At 37.0% G+C, this 23,350-nt stretch overlaps 1 long non-coding RNA gene across 1 annotated transcript in view; it reads left to right on the top strand.

Moving 5' to 3' along the window:
• LOC144218269 (uncharacterized) overlaps positions 1-23,350 on the top strand; it is a 146,729-nt gene that overhangs the window by 82,277 nt on the left and 41,102 nt on the right. The gene's annotated exons all lie outside the window — the stretch shown is intronic.

The raw sequence follows: 23,350 nt of genomic DNA on the forward strand, positions 1-23,350 counted from the left end.
CTCATGGTCTTCTGTTAAGTTTCTCAAGATCCACATATGAGTGAAAACACTCATGTGAATATACAATTATTATTGGATTATTATCTGTCCTTATTATTATCTGTCCTTCTCTGACTGACTTATTTCGCCAGCATAATACCTTCTACTTCCATCCACATTGCTGAAAATGGCATGATTTCATTCTTTGTCATTGCCAAGTAGTATTCCATTGTGTATATAAACCACATCTTTATCCTGGTGTTAATTCTTTAAATGTTTGGTAAAATTCATCAATGTAGCCATCTGGTCCTGGGTTTTCCTGTGTTGGGTGATTTTTGATTACTGATTCAATTACCTTACTAGCAATAGGTATATTCAGATATTTTTTTAAATCTCTTCCTGATTCAGTCTTGGTAAGTTGCATGTTTCTATGAATTTTTCCATTTTTTCCTAGGTTTTCCAGTTTGATCGCAAATAGTTGTTTATAGTTGCTTCTTACAGTTCTTTGAATTTCTGTGATACTGTGATATTAGTTAAAATTTCTCCTTTTTCAGTTGTAATTTTGTTGATTTGAGTCTTTTCTCTCTTATCCTTGGCTAGTTTAGGTAAGAGTTTGTCAATTTCATTTATCTTTTCAAAGAACCAACTCTTAGTTTAGTTAATCCTTTGTATTGTTTTTCAGTTCTCTATTTCATTTATTATCTTTTCTTTTGTAAGTAGGCTTCACACCCAGCAGGGCTTTAACTCATGACCCTGAGATCAAGACCTGAGCTGAAATCAAGAGTCTGATGCTTAACTGACTGAACTACCCAGGTGCCCCTCATTTATTTCTGCTTTAATCTTATTTCCTTTCTTCTGTTAACTTTGGGCTCAGTTTGTTCTTCTTTTTCTAGTTCCTTAAGGCATTGAGTTTAGGAGGTTTATTTGGGATCTTCCTTGTTTCTTCCTGTAGGCGTTTTAGTGTTATGAACTTCCCTCTTAGAACTGCTTTTGCTGCATCCTGTAAGTCCTGGTATAAGGTTTTCCATTTTTGTTCTGTCTCAAGAAATTTTTCATTTTTCCTTTAATTTCCTCTTTGATTCTTGACTGTTAGGGAAAGTAATATTTAATTTTCAGTATTCCTGAATTTTCCAGTTTTCCTCTTGTTATTGATTTCTAGTTTTATGCCATTGTGGCCAGAGAAGATGCTTGCTATGATTTAAATCCTTTTTGAATTTGCTAAGACTTGTTATGTGGTCTAACATATGGTCTATTCTAGAAAATGTTCCATGTGCACTTGAGAAGAATGTTTATTTGCCGTGATTAGATAGAATGTTTTGCATATGTCTATTAGTTCCATTTGGTCTATAGTGTTGTTCAAATATGCTGTTTCCTTATTGATTCTCTATCTGGATGATCATTTCCTTGTTTAGAGTGGAATATTAAAGTCTCCAATAATTTTTATATTACTGTTTTTCTTCCTCTTAACTCTATTCGTTACTTCACATATTTAGGTACTCTCATGGTAGGCACATAAAAATCTACAATTGTTATATCTTCTTGATGTTATTATTCTATATTGACTTTATATTTATATATATTGACTTTGTTATTATATAATGACTTTGTTTCTTTTTATCACTTTTAGTTTAAAGTCTATTTTCCTTGATTTAAATATAACTACCCCTGCTTTTTTCTGTTGTTATCATTTGCTTGAAATGTCATTTTCCATTCCTTCACTCTTAGGCTATGTATGTCTTTAAGGCAAAAGTGAGTCTTCTGTAGACAGCATATTGTTGGATCTTGTTTTTTTTGTAATTTAATTAATTAATTTTATTCCATTCAGGCATCCATCCTATGTCTTTTGATTGGCACATTTAAATCTAGTATGATTAAAGTAACTATTGATAGAAAAGGGCTTACTATTGCCATTTTGTTAATTATTTTCTGGTTCTTTTGTAGATGCATTGCTCTTTGTTCCTTATCCTGTTGTCTTTTTGGGGGTGTTTTGATATAAGCATGCTTTGACTTCTTTATTGTGTTCTTTTGTGTAATTACTACTTTCTTTCTTAAAATTTTTTTTATTTCTAAATTTACATCCAAGTTAGTTAGCATATAGTACAGCAATGATTTCAGGAGTAGACGCCAGTGATTCATCCCCTATGTATAACACCCAATGGTATTTCCAGCAAGTGTCTTCCTAAATGCCCCTTACCCATTTAGCCAATCCCCCCTCCCACAACCCCTCGATCAACCCTCTGTTTCTACTCTATATTTAAGAGTCTCTTATGTTTTGCCCCATCTCTGTTTTTACATTATTTTTGCTCCTCTTCCCTTATATTCATCTGTTTTGTATCTTAAATTCCTCATATGAGTGAAGTCATATAACATTTGTCTTTCTCTGACTGATTAATTTTGCTTAGTAAAATACCCTCTAGTTCCTCCATGTAGCTGCAAATGGCAAGATTTCATTCTTTTTGATTGCCGAGTAATACTCCATTGTATACATATACCACTTCTTCTTTATCCATTCATCCATCGATGGGCATTTGGGCTCTTTCCATTCTTTGGCTATTGTTGACAGTGTTGCTATAAACATTGGGGTGCATGTACCCCTTGGAACAGCACATCTGTATCACTTGAATAAATATCTAGTAGTGTAATCGCTGGGTTGTAGGGTAGTCCTATTTTTAATTTTTTGAGGAACCTCTATACTGTTTTCTAGAGTGATGTACCAGATTGCATTCCCACAAGCAGTGCAAAAGAGATCCTCTTTCTTCACATCTTCGCCAACATCTGTTGTTGCCCGAGGTGTTAATTTTAGTCATTCTGGTGGATGTGAGGTGGTATCTCATTGTGGTTTTAATTTGTATTTCCCTGATGTTGAGTGATACTGGACATTTTTTTTTACAAATAGTTTATTGTCAAATTAGTTTCCACACAACACCCAGTGCTCATCCCCACGAGTGCCCTCCTCCATGCCCATCCTCCCTCCCCTCTACATCCATCAGTTCTCAGTTTTTGTCAGCATTCAAGAGTCTCTCATGGTTTGCCTCTCTCCCTTTCCCCCACCATTTCTCTTCTTCTCCCCCTTGTTCCTCAGTTAAGTTCCTCCTAATCCTCCTATACGTGCAAACATATGGCATTTGTCCTTCTCTGCCTGACTTATTTCGCTCAGCATAACACCCTCAAATTCCATCCATGTTGCTACACATGGCCAGATTTCATTCTTTCTCATTGCCATGTAGTATTCCATTGTATAAATCACATCTTCTTGATCCATTCATCTGTGGATGGACACTTAGGCTCTTTCCATGTTTTGGCTATTGTGGAGAGTGCTGCTATGAACATTGGGGTACATGTGCTCCTATGCCTCAGCATTTCTATATCCCTTGGGTAAATTCCTAGCAGTGCTATTGCTGGGTCATAGGGGAGTTCTATGGTTAATTTTTTGAGGAACCTCCACACTGTATTCCAGGGGGCTGCACCAGTTTACATTCCCACCAACAGTGTAGGTTCCATACAAATTTTAGGATTGTTTGTTCTAAGTCTGTGAGGAATGCTGGTGTTATTTTGATAGAGATTGCATTGAATATGTAGATTGCTTTGGGTAGTATTGAAATTTTAACAATATTTGTCCTTACTATCCAGGAGCATGGAATAATTTATCATTTTTTGTGTCTTTTTCAATTTCTTTCATAAGATTTCTATAGTTTTCAGTGTATAGAGTTTTCATCTCTTTTTTTAGTTTTTTTCCTAGGTATTTTATTGTTTTTGGTGCAATTGTAAGTGGGATTGATTTCTTGATTTCTCTCTCTGTTGCTTCATTAATGGTGTGTAGGAATGCAGCCGATTTCTGTACAATGATTTTATATCCTGTGACCTTACTGGATTCATGGATCAGTTCTACAGGTTTTTTGTGGAGTCCTTTGGGTTTTCCATATAGAGTATTATGTCATCTGCGAAGAGTGAAAGATTTACTTCCTCCTTGCCAATTTGGGTGCCTTTTATTTCTTTGTGTTGTCTGATTGCTGAGGCTAAGACATCCAATACTATGTTGAATAACAGTGGCAAGAGTGGAATCTCTGTCATGTTCCTTACCTTAGGAGGAAAGCTCTCAGTTTTTCCCCATTAAGGATGATATTAGTGGTACGTCTTTCATGGCATTTATGATCTTGAAGTATGATATTTCTATCCCTACTTTCTTAAGAGTTTTTATCAAGAAAGGATGCTGTATTTTGCCAAATGCTTTCTCTGCATCTATAGAGAAGATCATGTGGTTCTTGTCCTTTCTTTTATTCCTGTGATATATCACATTGATTGTTTTGCAGATATTGAACCAGCCCTGCATCCCAGGTATAAATCCCGCTTGGTTGTGGTGAATAATCCTTTTAACGTATTGTTGCATCCAGTTTGCTAGTATCTTGTTGAGGATTTTTGCATCCATGTTCATCAGGGAAATTGGTCTGTAGTTCTCCTTTTCAGTGGGGTCTTTATCTGGTTTTGGAATCAAGGTAATGTTGGTTTCATAGAATGAGTTTGGCAATTTTTCCTTCCATTTCTAGTTTTTGGAACAGCTTCAAAAGAATAGGTGTTAACTCTTTTTTAAATGTTTGGGAGAATTCCCCTAGAAAGCCATCCAGTCCTGGACTCTTTTTTTTTGGGGGGGGGGAGTTTTTTTTATTACAAATTTTGTTTCTTTACTGGTTATGGGTCTGTTCAAATTTTCTATTTCTTCCTGTTTCAATTATGGTTTGCATTTCTAGGAATTTATCCATTTCTTCCATATTGCCCATTTTATTGGCATAATTGCTCATAATACTGTCTTATTATTTCTTTCATTTCTGCTGTGTTGGTTGTGATCTCTCCTCTTTCATTCTTGATTTTATTTATTTGGGTCCTTTCATTTTTCTTTTTTATCAAACTGGCTAGAGGGTTATCAATTTTATCAATTATGTTAATTCTTTAAAAGAACCAGCTCCTGGTTTCATTGCTCTTTTCTACTTTCTTTGTTGTTGTTGTTTTGATTGCATTGATTTCTTCTCTATTCTTTATTATTTCCTGTATTTTATTTACTGTTCTTTATCCAGCTCTTTGAGGTGTAAGGATAGGTTGTGTATGTGAAACATTTTTTCCTTCTTTAGGAAAACCTGGATTGCTATATACTTCCCTCTTATGACCGCCTTTGCTGCGTCCCAGAGGTTTTGGGCTGTGGTGTTATCAGTTTCATTGGCTTCCGTGCACTTCTTAATTTCCTCTTTAACCTCTTGGTTAGCCCATTCATTCATTTTTTTTAATTAAAATATTTATATTTATTTTTGAGACAGAGAGAGACAGAGCATGAGCAGGGGAGGGGCAGAGACAGAGGGAGGCATAGAATCTGAAGCAGGCTCCAGGTTCTGAGCTGTCAGCACAGAGCCTTATGCTGGGCTTGAAATCGTCAACAGCAATACCATGACCTGAGCCGTGTTGGCTGCTTAACAGATTGAGCCACCCAGGCACCCCAGCCCATTCATTTTTTTGTAGGATGTTTTTTAGTCTCCAAGTATTCGTTATCTTTCCAAATTTTTTTCTTGTGACTGATTTGGCTTTCATAGCATTGTGGTCTGAAAATATGCACAGTATGATTTCAATCATTTTGTACTTGTTGAGGGCTGATTTGTGTCCCAGTATGTGATCTATTCTCGAGATGTTTCATGTGCATTTGAGAAGAATGTGTATTCTGCTGCTTTAGAATGAAATGTTTTGTATATATCTGTTAAATCTATCCTGTCCAATGTGTCATTTCAAGCCATTGTTTTCTTGCTGATTTTCTTTTTAGATGATATGTCCATTGCTGTAAGTGGTATGCTGAAGTCCCCTACTATTATGGTATTATTTTCAATGAGTTTATATTTGTGACTAATTGATTTATATAATTGGGAGCTTCACGTTTGGAGCATAAATATTTACAATTGTTAGATCTTCTTGGTGGATAGACCCCTTAATTATGATATAATTCCCTTCTTCATCTCTTGTTCTAGTCTTTATTTTAAAATCTAGATTGTCTAAAATAAGGATCACTACTCCAGCTTTCCTTTGTAGAACAGTAGTATGATAGATGGTTCTTCATCCCCTTACTTTCAATCTGAAAGTGACTTTAGATCTAAAATGGGTCTCTTGTAAACAGCATATATGTGAATCTTGTTTTCTTATCCATTCTGTTACCTTATGTCTTTTGATTGGAGCATTTAGTCCATTGACATTTAGAATGAGTACTGAAAGATATGAATTTATTACCATTATGTTGCCTGGTGAGTTGGAGTTTCTGGTGGTGTTCTCTGGTCCTTTCTAGTCTTTGTTGTCTTTGGTCTTTTTTGTTTTGTTTTGTTTTGTTTTTTGTTTTTGTTTTTGTCTTTTTGTCTTTTCTCTCCTCAGAGAGTCCCATGTAAAATTTCTTGCAGGGCTGGCTCAGTGGTCATGAACTCTTTTAGTTTTTGTTTGTCTGGGAAATGTTTTTATCTCTCCTATTTTGTGTTTGTTTGTTTGTTTATGTTTGAGAGAGAGAGTGTGTGTGTGTGAGTGGGGGAGGGTTGAGAGAGAGGGAGACAGAATCTGAAGCAGGCTCCAGGCTCTGAGCTGTCAGCACAGAACCTGATGTGGGGCTTAAACTCACAAACTATGAGATCATGACCTGAGGGGAGGTCGGACGCTTAATTGACTAAGCCAGCTAGGTGCCCCACTATCTTTTTGTTTTGAATGACAGTCTTGTCTGATAAAGAATTCTTGGCTGCTTATTGTTTTGATTCGGCACATTGAATATATTCCACTACTCCTTTCTGGGATGCCACGTATCTGTGGATAGGTCTGCTGAAAACCTGATATGTCTTCCATTATAGGTTAGGGACTTTTTTTCCTTGCTGTTTTCATGATTCTTTTCTTGCCTGAGTATTTTGTGAATTTGACTATGATATGCCTTATTGATGGTTGGTTTTTGTTGATTCTAATAGGAGTTCTCTGTGCTTCTGGGTATTGTGACTTTCCCCAAGTTAGGAGAGTTTTCTGAAATTATTTGCTCACAATAAACTTTCTACCCCTTTTTCTCTCTCTTCCTCATCTAGGACCCACATGATTCTAATGTTATTTCTATTTAATGAGTCACTAAGTTCCCTAATTCATATGTAGTGTTTTTTTTTTTACCTTTGTCTCCCTCTTTTTTCCTGCTTCATTATTCTCCATAAGTTTGTCCTCTATATCGCTGATTCACTGCTCTGCTTCATCCATCCTTGCCTCTGTGGCATTCATTCGAGACTGCAGCTCAGTAACAGCATTTAATTTCATCCTGACTAGGTTTACTTCTTTTAAATCTGCAGAAAGGGATTCTAATCTGTTTTCAACCCCAGCTAGTATTCTTATTATTGTGATTCTAAATTGTGGTTCAGACATCTTGCTTGTATCTGCTGTGTTGATTAAGCCGCTGGCTATCGTTTCTTCCTGTTCTTTCTTTTGGGGTGAATTCCTTTGTTTCGTCATTTTGAAGGAAGAAAAGGAGTTAACAAAGTTAAAAATTTTTTTTTAATTTAAACAACAAAGAAATCAAATAAAGAATTCTAGATCCTACCTGCATTTTGATCTGATTGTTGAAAGAAGCTTGATAGAATAGAGGAAAAAAAGGAAAGAAAGAAAAGAAAAGAAAAAGGAAAACATTTAAAATTTGAAAATGAAAAGAATAAAATGGAATAACACGAAATGATGAGAGTAAGATAGAATTTTAAAAATTTACAAACAAGTGATAAATATAATAGAAAAAATCAGGAAAACTTGTTTAAAAAAAGAAAATAAAAATAACTTTTTTCGGGGCGCCTGGATGGCTCAGTCGGTTAAGCGTACGACTTTGGCTCAGGTCATGATCTCACGGCTCATGGGTTTGAGCCTCACTTCAGGCTCTGTGTTGACTGTCAGCTCAGAGCCTGGAGGCTGTTTCAGATTCTGTATCTCCCTCTCTCTCTGACCTTCCCCTGCGCATACTCTCTCTCTCTCTCTTTCTCTCTCTCTCTCTCTTTCAGAAATAAATAAAACATTAAAAATTTTTTAAATAATTTTTTTTCTTTCTGTATTTAAGAATATGAAAAGAAAAAGGAAAAAACATTGAGTAGATGGTCCAGCAAACAGAATGAAATACAGATGAAATTACATCCATTTTCCCCTAGAAGTCAAACTATGAAGCACTTTATAATCCATAAACTAAGCAGGCGTAGAGTCTTGCGGTGTTCCTCAAGAGCATGATTGGCCCAGTGGGGCAGGGCTTAGTGTAATGGCTCCATTATTTACTAGATGGCGCTGCTTAGCTTACTGGGTTGTATTGTGGTGCTTGTAGGCTTGTATGTGCATGCGATGTGTGTGGGGGGGGATGAAAATGGTGTCACCGAGCTACTCAGTCTCTATTATCAGAACTCTGTGCTCTCCCCAACCAGCAGTCAAGCAACCCTCCTTTGTCTGTGGCTTCTATCACTTCCCTGCTTCTACATTGTTCATGATCAAGCCCTCAGGCTGCCAGACAGCACCTCCCTCCTGAGTTTTATCTCAGATGTGTCTGTATTTCCCAACCCCTCACTTCTGAGGAACTGAGGCTTTGACATGCTCTGACCCTTGTGGGGAGGGTCTTGCTCAGGAATGGGTGGATATAAGCCCACCCCCAGGAATGTTTAAGCAACTGTGCTGCTGCCAATGTCCAGAGACTGTGGCCAGGTGCCATCCTGCCCCAGAAAAAGTTTAGGCTATCATGTAGCAGCAGAGTTTCAGGTATTATGTTAACTTACAACACACATCTGGTGCCAGGGTTCACCCTAAATGTCCTTGTTCCAACACCAGTGAATGTGGTTGACCCTCAGGGTCCACTGGGACCAATGCCTGCCATGTTCTGTAGTTCAAGTTGTACAGATTGTTGTGTTAATCCTCAAATCAGTTTTATAAGTGTGCAAGATGGTTTGGTGCATTTCAAGAATGAGAGACGAAAGAAAAAAACCTTTTATGCTGTTCTACTATCTTGAACCCCTCTACATTTTCTAAGATGGTTACCATGAGGCTTACATAAAATATGTTAAACTTATAACACCCTATTTTATTTTATTTATTTGTATATTTAACATTTTTAAAATATTTTATTTTTAAGTTACTCCCACACCCAATGTTGGGCTCAAACTCATAACCCCGAGATTGTGAGTCACATGCTCCACTGACTAAGCCAGCCAGCTACCTCTATAACACCATATTCATGACAATAACCTAACTTTAATAAAATTTGTTTGCTTTATATTGTTACTTCTTTCCTTCATGTTTTAGGTCATTGCTATTATATTTTATGTTTCTCTTTAAGTGTAACTAATAGATTATTGTGCTTATAATTTTTTTGCGACATGCACTCTTTAAAATTTTAAGCTACTATCATAAACCTATTACTACATATTGATCATTATCAATAATATTTATGCTACCTTTTTTGTGTTTTTATGATGTTAATTAGGTGTTCTTTTACTTCTACTCCTAGATCTCTCTTTAGTATTTCTTGTAAGACAAGTCTAAGAGTAATGAACTCTCAGTTTTGTTTGTTCAGAAAAGTTTTTATTTCATTTCCGAACAAACAAATTAAGGAGGTTTCATTTCTGAAGGAGAGCTTCACCAGGTGTATAATTCTTAGTTGACAGTTATTCTACTTCAATCTTTTGAGTATATCATCCCATTATCTCCTGGCCTGGAAAGTCTTTACTGAGAAAACTGGCAGTAATGTGGATTTCTTTGTATATAACTTCTTTTTTTTCTTTTGCTGCTCTTAAAATTCTTTGTTTGTCTTTGACTTTTGACATTTAATTATAATGTGTCTCAGGATAGCCCTATTCAGGTTCAACCTACTTGGGGTCCTTTGGGACTCATGGATCTAAATGTCCATTTCTCTTTCCACATTTGGAAAATTTTTAGCCATATTGCCTTAAATATGCTTTTTGTCTTCTCTTTATCTTTTCCTTCTGAGATCCCCATAAAGCAAATATGCTTCCCTTTCATTATGTTCCATAATCCATGTAGGTTTTCTTCATTCTTTTTTCTTTTCATTCCTCTGACTGGGTAATTTCCAGTGTTCTATCCTCCAGGTCCCTTATTCTTTCCTTTACAAGTCTACTTTTAAAAAAAAAATTTTTTTTTTATTTATTTCTAGGAGAGAGAGAGAGAGAGAGAGAGAGCGTGAGCAGGGGAGGGTCAGAGAGACAGGGAGACACAGACTCTGAAATAGGCTCCAGGCTCTGAGCTGGCAGTCAGCACAGAGCTCGACACGGGGCTCAAACCCACGAACCGCGAGATCATGACCTAAGTGAAAGTCAGACGCTCAACCGACTAAGCCACCCAGGCGCCCCTACAAGCCTACTTTTAAAACTCTCCATTGAATTATTCAGTTCAATTATTACATACTTAAAGTCTAAGATTTCTGGGTTTGTGTGAGTGAGTGTGTGTGTGTGTGTGTGTGTGTGTGTGTGTGATTGCTATTGCCTTGTCAAATTTCTCATTTTGCTCATGCATTGCCTTCTTATTTTTGTTTAGTTGTTTGCCTGTTTTCTCATAGGTCACTAAACTTCCTTAAGAAGATTATTCTGAATTCTTTGTTTAATAGTTCATAGATCTCCATTTCTTTAGGGTCAGTTATTGGAGCATTATTAGTTTCCTTTCATGGTGTCAAATTTTCCTGATATTTTATGATCTTTGATTTCTTATGTTAGTATCTGCACATATGAGTACCAAGGTTCTCTCTTCCATACTTACAGGTATGCTTTGATAGAGATAGGCTGTCACTAGTCACCTCAGTTTGAGTTTTTAAATGTGTTTGCTAGTAATATCTTTGGGCAGGTGGGGCCTGCTATGATGAAGTAACTATCCACAGTTTGAGGAAAGGAGTGGAGGGGAGTATCTAAGAGCAATTGGATAGGACTGCTGCCCTGGTAGGATGGGCATCACAGTTGCCTGAATTCTCTGTTCAGGCTTACTTGAGAGTAGGGACTCGGAATCATATTCAGTAGTAGTTGGGGTTATAAATTAGCATTCCTGGAAAGCAGTAGGCTATAACATAGAGCCTGTACAATGCATTTTTTGGGAATCCAAATCAGGACTGAGTATGCACTGAATTACCCAGTCAGTTAAAAAAAAAAAAAGTCTTCAACCATTATTGCTTTAAATATACTTTTAAATATATGGTGTCACCAGCTTTTTCTGCAGGTAGGGGAAACTAAAATCTGTGCTCCCTTTTCAATTCCACTGTACATAGGGATGTTGAATGTCTCTGCAGCTTCCCATGTGCTCTGGTTAGGTTCCATGGTTAGACAGAGTGAAGGCTGTATTCAGAGATGAGTGGGGCTATGAATTAGATTTCCTGCTCTAATGCAGTGGGAGAAGCAGCTCTAAAGCTGGTAAAGCTCTTTTGTTGTCTTAACGGAAGTTGATCTGCACTCCAAGTTCCTTGGCTGAATAGGGCCACTAGCTTTGTTCTGCAAACTGTTGATTCTGTCTGCCTTTCTCTTGACTCAGGCTCCACTGGACTGCACAGTTTTTCAGGTGTTTTTGACAGCCCTTCTAGTCATATGGGTTCAGGAGACACTCTCAGCTATGGATAAGGCTATGTCCCAGCTTCCCAGTTTAGATGCAAGAGAGACAGGCCACAGCAGGCTACTCTCAATTTCCCAAACAGGATATCCAGTTTGGAGGGGCCAGGAGCTATTCTCATCTTTGTCTGAAAATTAATCTCTCTGCCTGTGTGTAGCATGGAAAGACTCCACTTGTTACAGACTTTGCTTTGGGTGTGATCAGCTCTACCTGCCCAATTTTCAACACAATCACTGCTAAGCTGCTCAGTTACTACTAGGAGTTGTCACCAGGTCTTCTGCTCAGGTGGGGTTGGCTGGGCTGCGACTTAGCACCTTGTCTGAGCATGGACAAACCATACTCTAGGGCTGGAAGAACTCATTTGAGGACATAAACCAGGCTGATCTGCACTCTACTGAGTTCCAGTCAGAATGCACCCCCGACTTGTTTATGCAGATGAGCAAAACCTATGGTTGGGATTACTACTCAGTCACTGCAGATATGAATCTGGTCTGCCAAGATCTATGTGCTGATTGTTGCAAACCCATCCTCTCTTCTCTGTAACAGTCAGATTCCCAGTAGTTGGGCCACCCAGATTCCCCAGCAATCCCCATGGTGCAAGATCAGAGTAGGACCTCCCATAAAGTTACACACAATGCTAGAGCAAGAGCTGGCACCGGTTGTCTCCCTTGGGTTCTCTTTTCCCACTGGAGGATCTGAAGGTTCAAAGAGGACTCTCTGTGTGTTGTTACACTGCCCTTGGGAAGGGGAAGTGTGGTCAATGTGTCACCATTTCTCTTACCTTTCTAATGCAGTCTATCTTGGTCTCAGATTTGCAGGAAGGGTTTTCAGCCTCACCTCCATCATTTAGGATTTTCTCAATGGTATCTTGTTCTTTTATTTTCCTTGAATAGTTTATTGTCAAGTTGGTTTCCATATAACACCCAGTGCTCATCCCAACAAGTGCCTTCCTCAATGCCCATCATCCCCCTTCCCCTCTCCCCCACCTCCCCTCAGCCCTCAGTTTGTTCTCAGCATTCAAGAGTCTCTCATAGTTTGCCTCCCACCCTCTCCCCAACTATTTTTCCCCTTCTTCTCCTGATTTGTCCTCCGTTAACTTCCTCCTAATCCACCTAGTGGTATCTTGTTCTTAAATAGATGTTAGTTGTTCTTATGAGGAGGAGCAAAGTCAGGAACAACCTATGTCACCATCTCGATGATATCACTATGTAAACTATTTTTACATAAATATTTGTAGGAGCTTTTAAAGTTAACACTAAAATAAATCCATGAACTAAAATGACAGAAGTAAAATTTCCTCTGTATATAATACAGTAAATTTATGTGATACATTGTAAAACAATTACAACTTTTAATAATATCTAATCACTCATAATGTTCCTACTCAACATCTGCCTTTAGCCAGTATAGTACAATCTGTTATATTTTATTTATCAATTCTATATCCCAAAGTTTGCTATAATTTAACCCAATTTCAGAAATTTTATTTTTCATATCAATAGATATGCACAATTTTCCTTCTGGGAAAAGACAACTGAAGTTTTTTAGAGTTGCCAGATGTCCAGTTTTAAACCATGCTGTCTGGTATTTGAGCTTTTATACTACAAACAAATTAAGAAAGTTGTGCATGCAGTTATGGCAAATATATTCTAATTAAACCACTTTCATCATTACATGACATAACTAGATCTTCTTATTCTCTTGAAGTTGAAGTTCTCAGGCGACTGGCCCCACGGCAGAGTCAAGTCTTCCTGACACCTGGCGACACTGGTATAACCTGAATTTAAATTTACATTGCCTTCCCTGCCAGGAAACAGACAACCTCATGAAAGAGGGAATGTATTCTCATTCTAAAATTGTGATTCATTGGAGAAAGTTTTCATTTTTCTAGTATATAGCAATATTATTTTGTGGGTAAAGAATGCCTGATAGCTTTCTTTAAAAAAAAAACAACTGATTGCAATTCAACAAATCTTTCTTTTTTGTCAGAGTTTAAAATGTTTTCTTTAATTTAAGAACTATTCATGTTGTTTTTAGTATTTTCTTGTAAAAGTAAAATGTCTGGCAGCGCTTAGTTAAACTAAATATACATTTACTCATTTACACAACAATTCTTCTCCTGTGCTTATACAGCAGAGAGATCACACCTAGATTCGTGAAGCACTATTTGAGGAAGCAGGGAGTTGGCGCAGCTTGGATGTTCATTCTTAGGAGTGTGGATTGATTAAGCACAAGGCACAAGGAAGGCATGCTATGGGGCCAATTGAAAGCGATGGAGAAGGTGCACACAGCTGCAATGTGGATAATAGTAAAATTATAGTGCCAGATTGAAACAGGAGGGTCAAAACACTCAACACAATACCATTTATATTAATTAAGATATATTAATTCAAAATATACACAAAGAACAATGCATATTAAAGGTATGAATATGGTTGCCCATAAGGTAAGGCAAGTAAGGGGATGAATAGGGAGACAAAGGAGAAACTCATAACTATGCCACAAAATGAGAGACAACCCTTGAAGGATCAATGATAATAATATGCTACAAATGGAGGGTAGTTGATGCTCTGAACCTTAGGTTAAAAAAATGCAACAATACATAAAGGTGTAAATATGTAAAGTTAGATGTGAACCTGTCTTGTTTACCCTGGCCCAATTCTAGTTTCTAGAGGTAGCAACTGCTAGCAGTTTGAAATGGTTTGTTCCAGCCTCATTTCTATGCGTATATAAAATCTAATTTTGTTTTTACAAAAATGAGATCATGCTATGCTTACTGTTCTACACTTTGCTTTCTCTCACACACACACTATTACTCTCTCTCACACACAGTTATACTATATGTAATTGTTCTTCTGTGCCTACAGATATGGATTGGTTTCCTCCCCACAACTTTTCTTCCATTCTGCTCCTCCCTTCCTTCTTTCTTTCCTTTTGGAGGTTGTATTTTTGTAACAGGAAGCCACTTTGTAATATGAGAAATCTAGCCCAATGTATGTCTCCTGTTTGCTATCTTCAGGGTCCAATTTTTGTTAGTAGCATTATTATTTTTACAATAACAATGTTTGTAACATTTATGTTTGTTTCCATAATACGGTTATTCAACCTTAGTCCTATAGCGTGGTTGATTCAGTGTACACTGTGGATTGTTTCCTAGTAGTTTTTCCCTTACTGTTTTCTGGCTTTGAATGTTGAAACGTTGATATGGAAAAGGCTGAGTCAGCCTGAGCTTTAGCCTGAGTTTCCTTACTAGCATATGAATTACTTTTGCTTAAGTTGTCATAGATTCTTTCTTTTCCCTTGGAGATAAGTAACTTCACCAGAAAATGTTTAAGTCAGCCTTTGCTTCTTTTGCTTTATGCATTTTGTGTATATTTTCTGGTTTGTATCCAATATTATTTATTTTTCCAGCACTTTTCTTCCCCATTTTATTCTGTGCAGTTGTTTTCAAGGATATTTACTCTGTTTTCAACAGTATGCATTCTACACCTTTTTAAAAATGTTTTATTTATTTCTGAGAGAGAAAGAGAGAGAGAGAGAGAGAGAGCGAGCAGGGATGGGTCAGAGAGAGAGGAAGATACAGAATATGAAACAGGCTCCAGGTTCTGAGCTGGCTGTCAGCACAGAGCCCGACACGAGGCTCGAACCCACGAACCGTGAGATCATGACCTTAGCTGATGTCAGATGCTTAACCGACTGAGCCACCCAGACGCCCCATATGCATTCTACATCTTGTGAATTCTAATGTGGTCTCAATTTTTGTAATCATGTGGGAACAACTAGCATGGGAAACTTGCTATTGGAATGTGGGAAAATTTGTGGAAGTTTACATGCCAGCAATTTGGAAAAAATTCTGTGAGGCATTATTAGAGATGAGTAATAAGATGACACAAGAATGGCAAACACCAGAGGTATGAAAATAAGTCTTTGAATGAAACACTCCAGGTCTGGTGTCAGCTTTGTTGTGGCCCAATACCACTAGTTCCTCTATTTTTTTCTGACCAAATGCTTCACTGTCCTCGAGTGAGTGTGTTGCAAATAAGGAGTTTTTGTGTTAAATTCATGATTGCTATTATTCATAGAGACATTATATTCTAGGTGTTCTAGTTGGCCAAGTGCTAGGAGAAAGAAAAGGATTCCCTCAAAGATGAAAAAACTCCTGAACTGGGTCTCTGCTGTAATCATTTCTTGCTAAAAATTACTGAGCAACCCCAGTTCAACCCAACTCCAAGTTTGTGTTTTCATTTTCCGTGCAACGCTGAAAGTTTAGCTTAGCAAAAGTAAGATTTTGTTTACTTTTGTGTAGGCATCCATGGTAGTACTCTGGGAGCATTGTTCATTAAAGGAGCTCAGCTCATCATGATGCTAGGACAGATAAGATGTGCCAGAATAATGTAGAGTCTGACTCAGTGTCCTGAAGTTGGAGCCTTAACAGACCACAGAGTTGGTAGGTACTGTTTGTCTACTCAAAAGCAAGTTCCTCTTTTTATTTCTTTTTTTTTTTTTCAAATTCTTTTTGTATTTTGAGAGAGAAAGAGATAGAGTGTAAGCTGAGTAGGGACAGACAGAGAGAGGGAGAGAGTGAATCCCAAGTGCAGAGCCTGACATGGTGCTTGAACTCATGAACTGTGAGACCATGACCTGAACAAGTATCAAGAGTCAGTCATTTAACCCACTCTTGACCCAGATGCCCCCTCTTTTTATTTGTTAACAGAGGCAAATTTTATGTAGATGGTAGTATGCCTAGTACTAAAGGATAAGTTATGATGCTCTATTCTGGCAAACTTGTTTCTCTTTGCAGTCAGTGATAGGTATTGACATACTCCTGCTCCTGAGATTTAAAGAGAGGTCAGTTAGAAGAAAAAGTTTCTTCCCTGATACAAAGCTACATGAGGATAAGGCCACTGACTCCTTCTGACTCTGTCTACTTGGAATACTCCATGGTAATTTTGGCTTTGCCATCATCCACGTATCACTTTTTTCTGGTTACTTCTCCTCATGGTTTCAAGATGACTACCAACAACAACTGGGGAAAAAGATTTTTTGTTCATATGAATAAATAAGACGTAGTTCTTTCTGTTTCCCAGAAACTCCCAAACAAACTTGTCCTTACACTCATTGGCCCAAATCGAAATAGATGGACAGCATTATTTGGACAGCATTTGGGTTCTACTATCTGGGGTAGAAAGGATGTTGAAAAATCGACCACATTGTCCACTCAACACAAACTGTTGAAGACTTTGAAAGGGGGAGGCTTGCTGAAAGAAAGACTAGGGAGATACATTTTCTTTCTCTCCTATCAGAGGAACAACTGGAGAGCAAGAGATTGAATTCTTTGGTGATTTTTGGAGTATACAAAACCTCACATGGAACGTTTTCTGGAAAAAACTGGCAAAGCCAGAGTCAAACAGATTCTTCTTCACAGATATTAGGGATTAAAATTTTATTTAATATGCTTAAAAGTTATACATCCTGTCTTTTTTATTTTTAGTGATTATCCATTGATTTATTATTATTTTTTATTGTAATTCAAGTTAGTTAACATACAGTGTCTTAACCTCAGGAGAAGAACCCAATGATTATCAATAGATTTAAAAGCAGGATACAAAGTGGAGCCACAAAAGACCCCAAATAGCCAAAGTAATATTGAAGGAGAAAACTAAAGCGGGAGGCATCACCATCTCAGACTTTAGCCTCTACTACAAAGCTGTAATCATCAAGACAGTATGGTATTGGCACAAAAACAGACACATGGACCAATGGAATAAAATAGAGAACTCACAATTGAACGCACAAAGGGATGGCCAGCCCATCTTTGACAAAGCAGGAAAGAGTATCCTATGAAAAAAAAGACAGCCTCTTGAGCAAATGGTGCTGGGAGAATTGGACAGCAACATGCAGAAGAATGAAACTAGACCACTTTCTTACACCATACACAACAATAAACTCAAAGTGGTTGGAAGACCTAAATGTGAGATAGGAAACCATCAAAACCCTAGAGGATAAAGCAGGCAACAACCTCTTTGACCTCAGCTGCAGAAATTTCTTACTTAACACATCTCCAAAGGCAAGGAAGATAAAAGCAAAAATTAACTGTCGGGACTTCATCCATGTAAAAAGCTTCTGCACTTCAAAGGAAACAATCAACAAAACTAAAAGACAACCGATGGAATGGGAAAAGATAGTTGCAAATGACATATCGGATAAGGGTTAGTATCCAAAATCTATAAAGAATTTACCAAACTCAATACCCCAAAAACAAGTAATCCAGTAAAGAAATGGGCAGAAGTCACGAATAGACACTTTTCCAAAGAAGACATCATACACGAAAAGATGCTCAACATCACTCATCATCAGGGAAATACAAATCAAAACCACAATGAGATACCACCTCACACCAGTCAGAATGGTTAAAATAAACAGCTCAGGAAACTACAGATGCTGGTAAGGGTGTGGAGAAACAGGAACCCTTTTGCACTGTTGGTGGGAATGCAAACTGGTGCAGTCATTCTGGAAAACAGTGTGGAGGTCCCTCAAAAAATTAACAATAGGACTACCCTACAACCCAGCAATTACACTACTAGGTATTTATCCAAGTGATACAGATGTGCTGTTTCGAAGGGGTACATATACCCCAATGTTTATAGCAGCACTTTCAACAATAGTGAAATTATGGAAGAGCCTAAATGTCCATCAATTGATAAATGGATAAAACGATGTGGTTTATATATACGATGGAATACTACGTGGCAATGAGAAAGAATGAAATCATGAAATTTGCAGCAACGTGGATGGAACTGGAAGGTATTATGCTGAGTGAAATAGGTCAGTCAGAGGACAGCTATCATGTTTTCACTCATATGTGTATCTTGAGAAACTTAACAGAGGACCATGGGGGAAGGGAAGGGGTAAAATAGTTATAAACAGAGAGGGAGGGAGGAAAACCATAAGAAACTCTTAAACACAGAAAACAAACTGAGGATAGATGGGGGTTTGGGGGAAAGGGTAAAATTGGTGGTGGCATTGAGGAGGACATTTGTTGGGATGAGCACTAGATGTTGTATGTAAGCGATGAACCATAGGAATCTACCCCAAGAACCAAGAGCACAACTTAAACACTGTATGTTAGCCAATTTGACAATAAATTATATTTACAAAAAAACAGGATATAGAGAAAAAAGATTAAAAAGGATACAAATTAACTTTCAGATTTTGTTGAAAAATATACATTGAAGACTATTAAATTAAAAGTGCATTGGTAACCCTTGCCCTAAACTTCTGAGTGTCCCTCAACTTTGCTTCCTGAAGGATCTTTGTATCACTCCATAATCCAGCAACTAGAGGGATAATGCCTTTCACAGCAGGGTGACTTTTCCAAACTAAGACAAATGTCCATTATATTCATTAATTCTTGCATCATACCAAGTTTAATCTACTTGAAGTATTATTCCTATACCTTGATATCTTATTATTTTTGTTGTTAATTAAGAGGAGTTCTTTAAATTTTTTGGTTGATGTGTAGAAATATGATTGCTTTTTTATATAAACCTCTGAACCAGAAGCCTTCCTAATATTCTCTTAAGCTCTTGTAGCTTTTCTATGCAGTTAATCTTATCATCTGCAAGTAATAATAGTTTTATTTTCTCCATTCCAGTTCACATGTGGTGCAATAACATGTATTGTTAACAAATTTTATTCTTCTCTACTAAGTGGACCATGAATAGGCTGACACCATCTTTATTTTTTTTAATAAATTTTTTTCTTTTTTCTTTTTATTTAATTTTATTTATTTATTTATTATTTCTTTTAAATAGTTTATTGTCAAGTTCGTTTCCATATAACAACCAGTGCTCATCCCCAGAGAAGGACAGATACCATATGTTTGCACATATAGGAGGATTAGGAGGAACTTAACGGAAGACCATGGGGGAGAAGAAGGGGAAATATAGTGGGGGAGAGGGAGGGAGGCAAACCATAGGCTGACACCATCTTTAAGCAGAGACTTTGAAATTGCTTGCATTTGGACTAAGCCTCTTGAAGTTGCTCTCCTCTTGAGAGAACTAAAAGTCTCCATTAGTGGCACATCCTACAACCTATGACCCAGAATGAGAACTTGCAAGAACTTGCACATATGGTGCAAGAATCCTGAACCTGACTTTTTAGAGTCAACTTCAAATGAGGCCAGGCAACCCCAGCTGTCCCACGGACGTGTGAAAGAAAAAGAAAAGTTTGTGGTAAGCCACCAGCATTTGGAATTGTTTGTTTTGTAGCATTATTGTGGCAAAAGCTGACTAATATATATAATGATTCTTTTTTCTTGACTTACTGAATAGACTAGGTCTACTATAATGAATGAATGTCGTGATGGTGGGCATACTTGTCTTGATTTTGTTTCCAAGGAAAATACTTCAAAACTTTTATCATTAAACAAAATGTTTTACATGTTTTGCAGCATTTTGTGGTCTTTCTTAATTTGCAAAAGAGATTTTTACATGGAAAGGCGCTGAGTTTTAGAAAATATTTTTCTTCATTCATTGTTATGAGCCTATGGTTTTTCATAAATATTATTTTTATCAATATATTTTCTAATGTCAATATTACATGTATGTGGCAAAAATTATATATATAATTATATAGCTATATATATAGATTTTAAATATATATATACATATCTGCATTTTATTTGCTATATTTTATTCAGGAATTTTGCATCTAGGCATATGCATGACATTGAGTTGTAGTTTTCTTTCTTATATTTTGTTATCAAGTTGTTGTAACTATTTTATCAAGTTTAAAAAGGCCTGGAATGAGACTGAAAAAGTTTCCTCTTTTATTCTATAATTTTTGAAATATTTTTTGTGTTATAAGAACATGACTTTAATATATATGTGCCTCATGTTTTCTGTGTAGAATACTTTGAGATATAGATCTATAATATTTCATTGTTATAGGATAAGCAATGTTTTAATTTCTCTATAAATCAGTTTTGTCATTTTTTCCTCTGGGAAATAAATGTACATTTGAAATGTGTTGACATAAAGTTGTCATGAGCTTCTTTGACTAGCTTCCAAAATGCCTGCTCTATCTCTAATTGGTAATATAGAAATTAAATGCCTATGAAGGATAATGCTGGAAGTCCTAGCATCAGCAATCAGACAATGGAAGGAAATAAATGGCATCCGAATTGACAAAGATGAAGTCAAACTTTCACTTTTTGCAGATGGCATGATACCCTACATGGAAAACCCAACAGACTCCACCGAAGCCTACTAGAACTGATCCATGAATTCAGCAAAGTCACAGGGTAAAATTCAAGTACAGAAATCGGTTGCATTTTTATACACCAATAATGAAGCAACAGAAACAGAAATCAAGAAACTGATTTCATTCACAACTGCAAAAAAACAAACAAACCATAAAATACCTAGGAATAAACCTAACCAAAGATGTAAAATATCTGTATGATGAAAACTATAGAAAACTTATGAAGGAAATTGAAAAAGACACAAAGAAATGGAAAAACAGTTCATGCTCATGGATCAGAAGAATAAGTATTGTTAAAATGTCATTACTACCCAAAGCAGTTTACCCATTCAATGCAATTCCAATCAAAATTGCACCAGCATTCTTCTCAAAGCTAGAGAAAACAATCCTAAAATTTGTATGGAACTACAAAAGACCCCGAATAGCCAAAGTAATCTTCAAGAAGAAAACCAAAACAGGAGGCCTCACCATCCCAGACCTTAGCCTCTACTACAAAGTTGTAATCATGAAGACAGTATGGTATTGGCACAAAAACAGACACATAGATCAATGGAACAGAATAGAGAACTCAGAATTGGACCCACAAGTGGATGGCCAACTAATCTTTGACAAATCAGGAAAGAGTGTCCAATGGAAAAAAAGACAGCCTCTTTAATAGATGGTGCTGGGAGAACTGAAAAGCAACATGCAAAAGAATGAAACTAGAGAACTTTCTTACACCATACACAAAAGTAAACTCAAAATGGATGAAGGATCTGAATGTGACATAGGAAACCATCAAAACCCTAGAGGAGAAAAAGCAGGAAACAACCTCCTTGACCTCAACCACAGCAATTTCTTACTTGACACATCCCCGAAGGCAAGAGAATCAAGAGCAAAAATGAACTACTGGGACCTCATCAAGATACAAAGCTTCTGCATGGCAAAGGAATCAATCAATAAAACTAATAGATAACTGACGGAATGGGAAAAGATAGTTGCAAATGACATATCGGATAAAGGGCTAGTATGCAAAAATATAAGGGACTCACCAAACTCCACACCCAAAAAGCAAACAATCCAGTGAAGAAATGGGCTGAAGACATGAACAGACACTTCTCCAAAGAGGACATCCAGATGGCCAACAGACACATGAAATGGTGCTCAGGATCCCTCCTCATCAGGGAAATACAAATCAAAACCACACTGAGATATCACCTCATGCCGGTCAGAGTGGCTAAAATGAACAAATCAGGGGACTCTAGATGCTGGCGAGGATGTGGAGAAACAGGCACCCTCCTACACTGTTGGTGGGAATGTAAACTGGTGTAGCCCCTCTGGAAAACAGTGTGGAGGTTCTTCAAAAAATTAACAATAGAACTCCCCTATGACCCAGCAACAGCACTGCTAGGAATTTACTCAAGGGACACAGGAGTGCTGATGCATAGGGGCACATATACCCCAATGTTCAAAGCAGCGCTTTCAATAATAGCCAAATCATGGAATGAGCCTTAATGTCCACCAACTGACGAATGGATCAAGACGATGTGTTTTTTTCTATACTATGGAATACTACATGGCAATGAGAAAGAATGAAATCTGGCCATTTGTAGCAACGTGGATGGAACTCGAGGGTGTTATGCTAAGTGAAATAAGTCAGGTAGGGAAGGAGAGATACCATATGTTTTTACTTACAAGTGAACTGGAGAAACTTAACAAAGGATCATGGGGGAGGAGAAGGTGAAAAAATAGTTATAAACAGAGAGGCAGAGAGGCAAACCATGAGAGACTCTTGAATATTCAGGACAAACTGAGGGTTGATGGGGGTGGAGGAGAGGTGGAGGGGGTGATGGGCATGGAGGAGGGATGAGCACTGAGTGTTATATGGAAACCAAATTGACAATAAACTATAAAAGAAAAAAATAATAAATAATAAATAAATGCCTATGAAGAACAGATTGTGGGCCTGAATTCTCAGGGTCAATTTGTTTGGACAATCTGTACTGAAACAGAATGATGAAACTGTTAATGCTCTTTGCTACCTGATTATCTGACATTTTGGTTTCCTAGTCCACAATTTTGCCAAGTGTTTCTTGGTTCTCACCACTGGTAAACAAGAGTTTTTGTAAATACATTTCTTTTGGTTCTCCACAAAAAAATAAAAACAAGAAAATAACAAATATCCATGTTTTTAACATCTAATCATATTTGCTTCTAGCTTTTGCTTTGGTTATTGTTTTAAGGGGGAAAATCTATTGTTATTTTCAAATAGTTTGTGTTTATTATAAATAGTTTAAATGCTGAAGGAATGTTCACATATAATTATTAAACATTTTCCACAAATTTTACCTCCCAGAAATATGCACCATTAACACTTGGTGGACTTCATTCTAGACATAGTTCCTTAAATAGGCATACAGATGGTCCCTGACTTATGATGGTTTGACTCATGATTTTTTTACTTTGTGATGATGAGAAAGTGATACCCATTCAGTAGAAATGTAGAGATGGTACTTTGAATTTTTAA

The sequence above is a fragment of the Crocuta crocuta genome, unplaced genomic scaffold (genome assembly GCF_008692635.1).
Source record: "Crocuta crocuta isolate KB4526 unplaced genomic scaffold, BGI_CrCroc_1.0 scaffold471, whole genome shotgun sequence".
NCBI classification, from domain to species: Eukaryota; Metazoa; Chordata; class Mammalia; order Carnivora; family Hyaenidae; genus Crocuta; species Crocuta crocuta.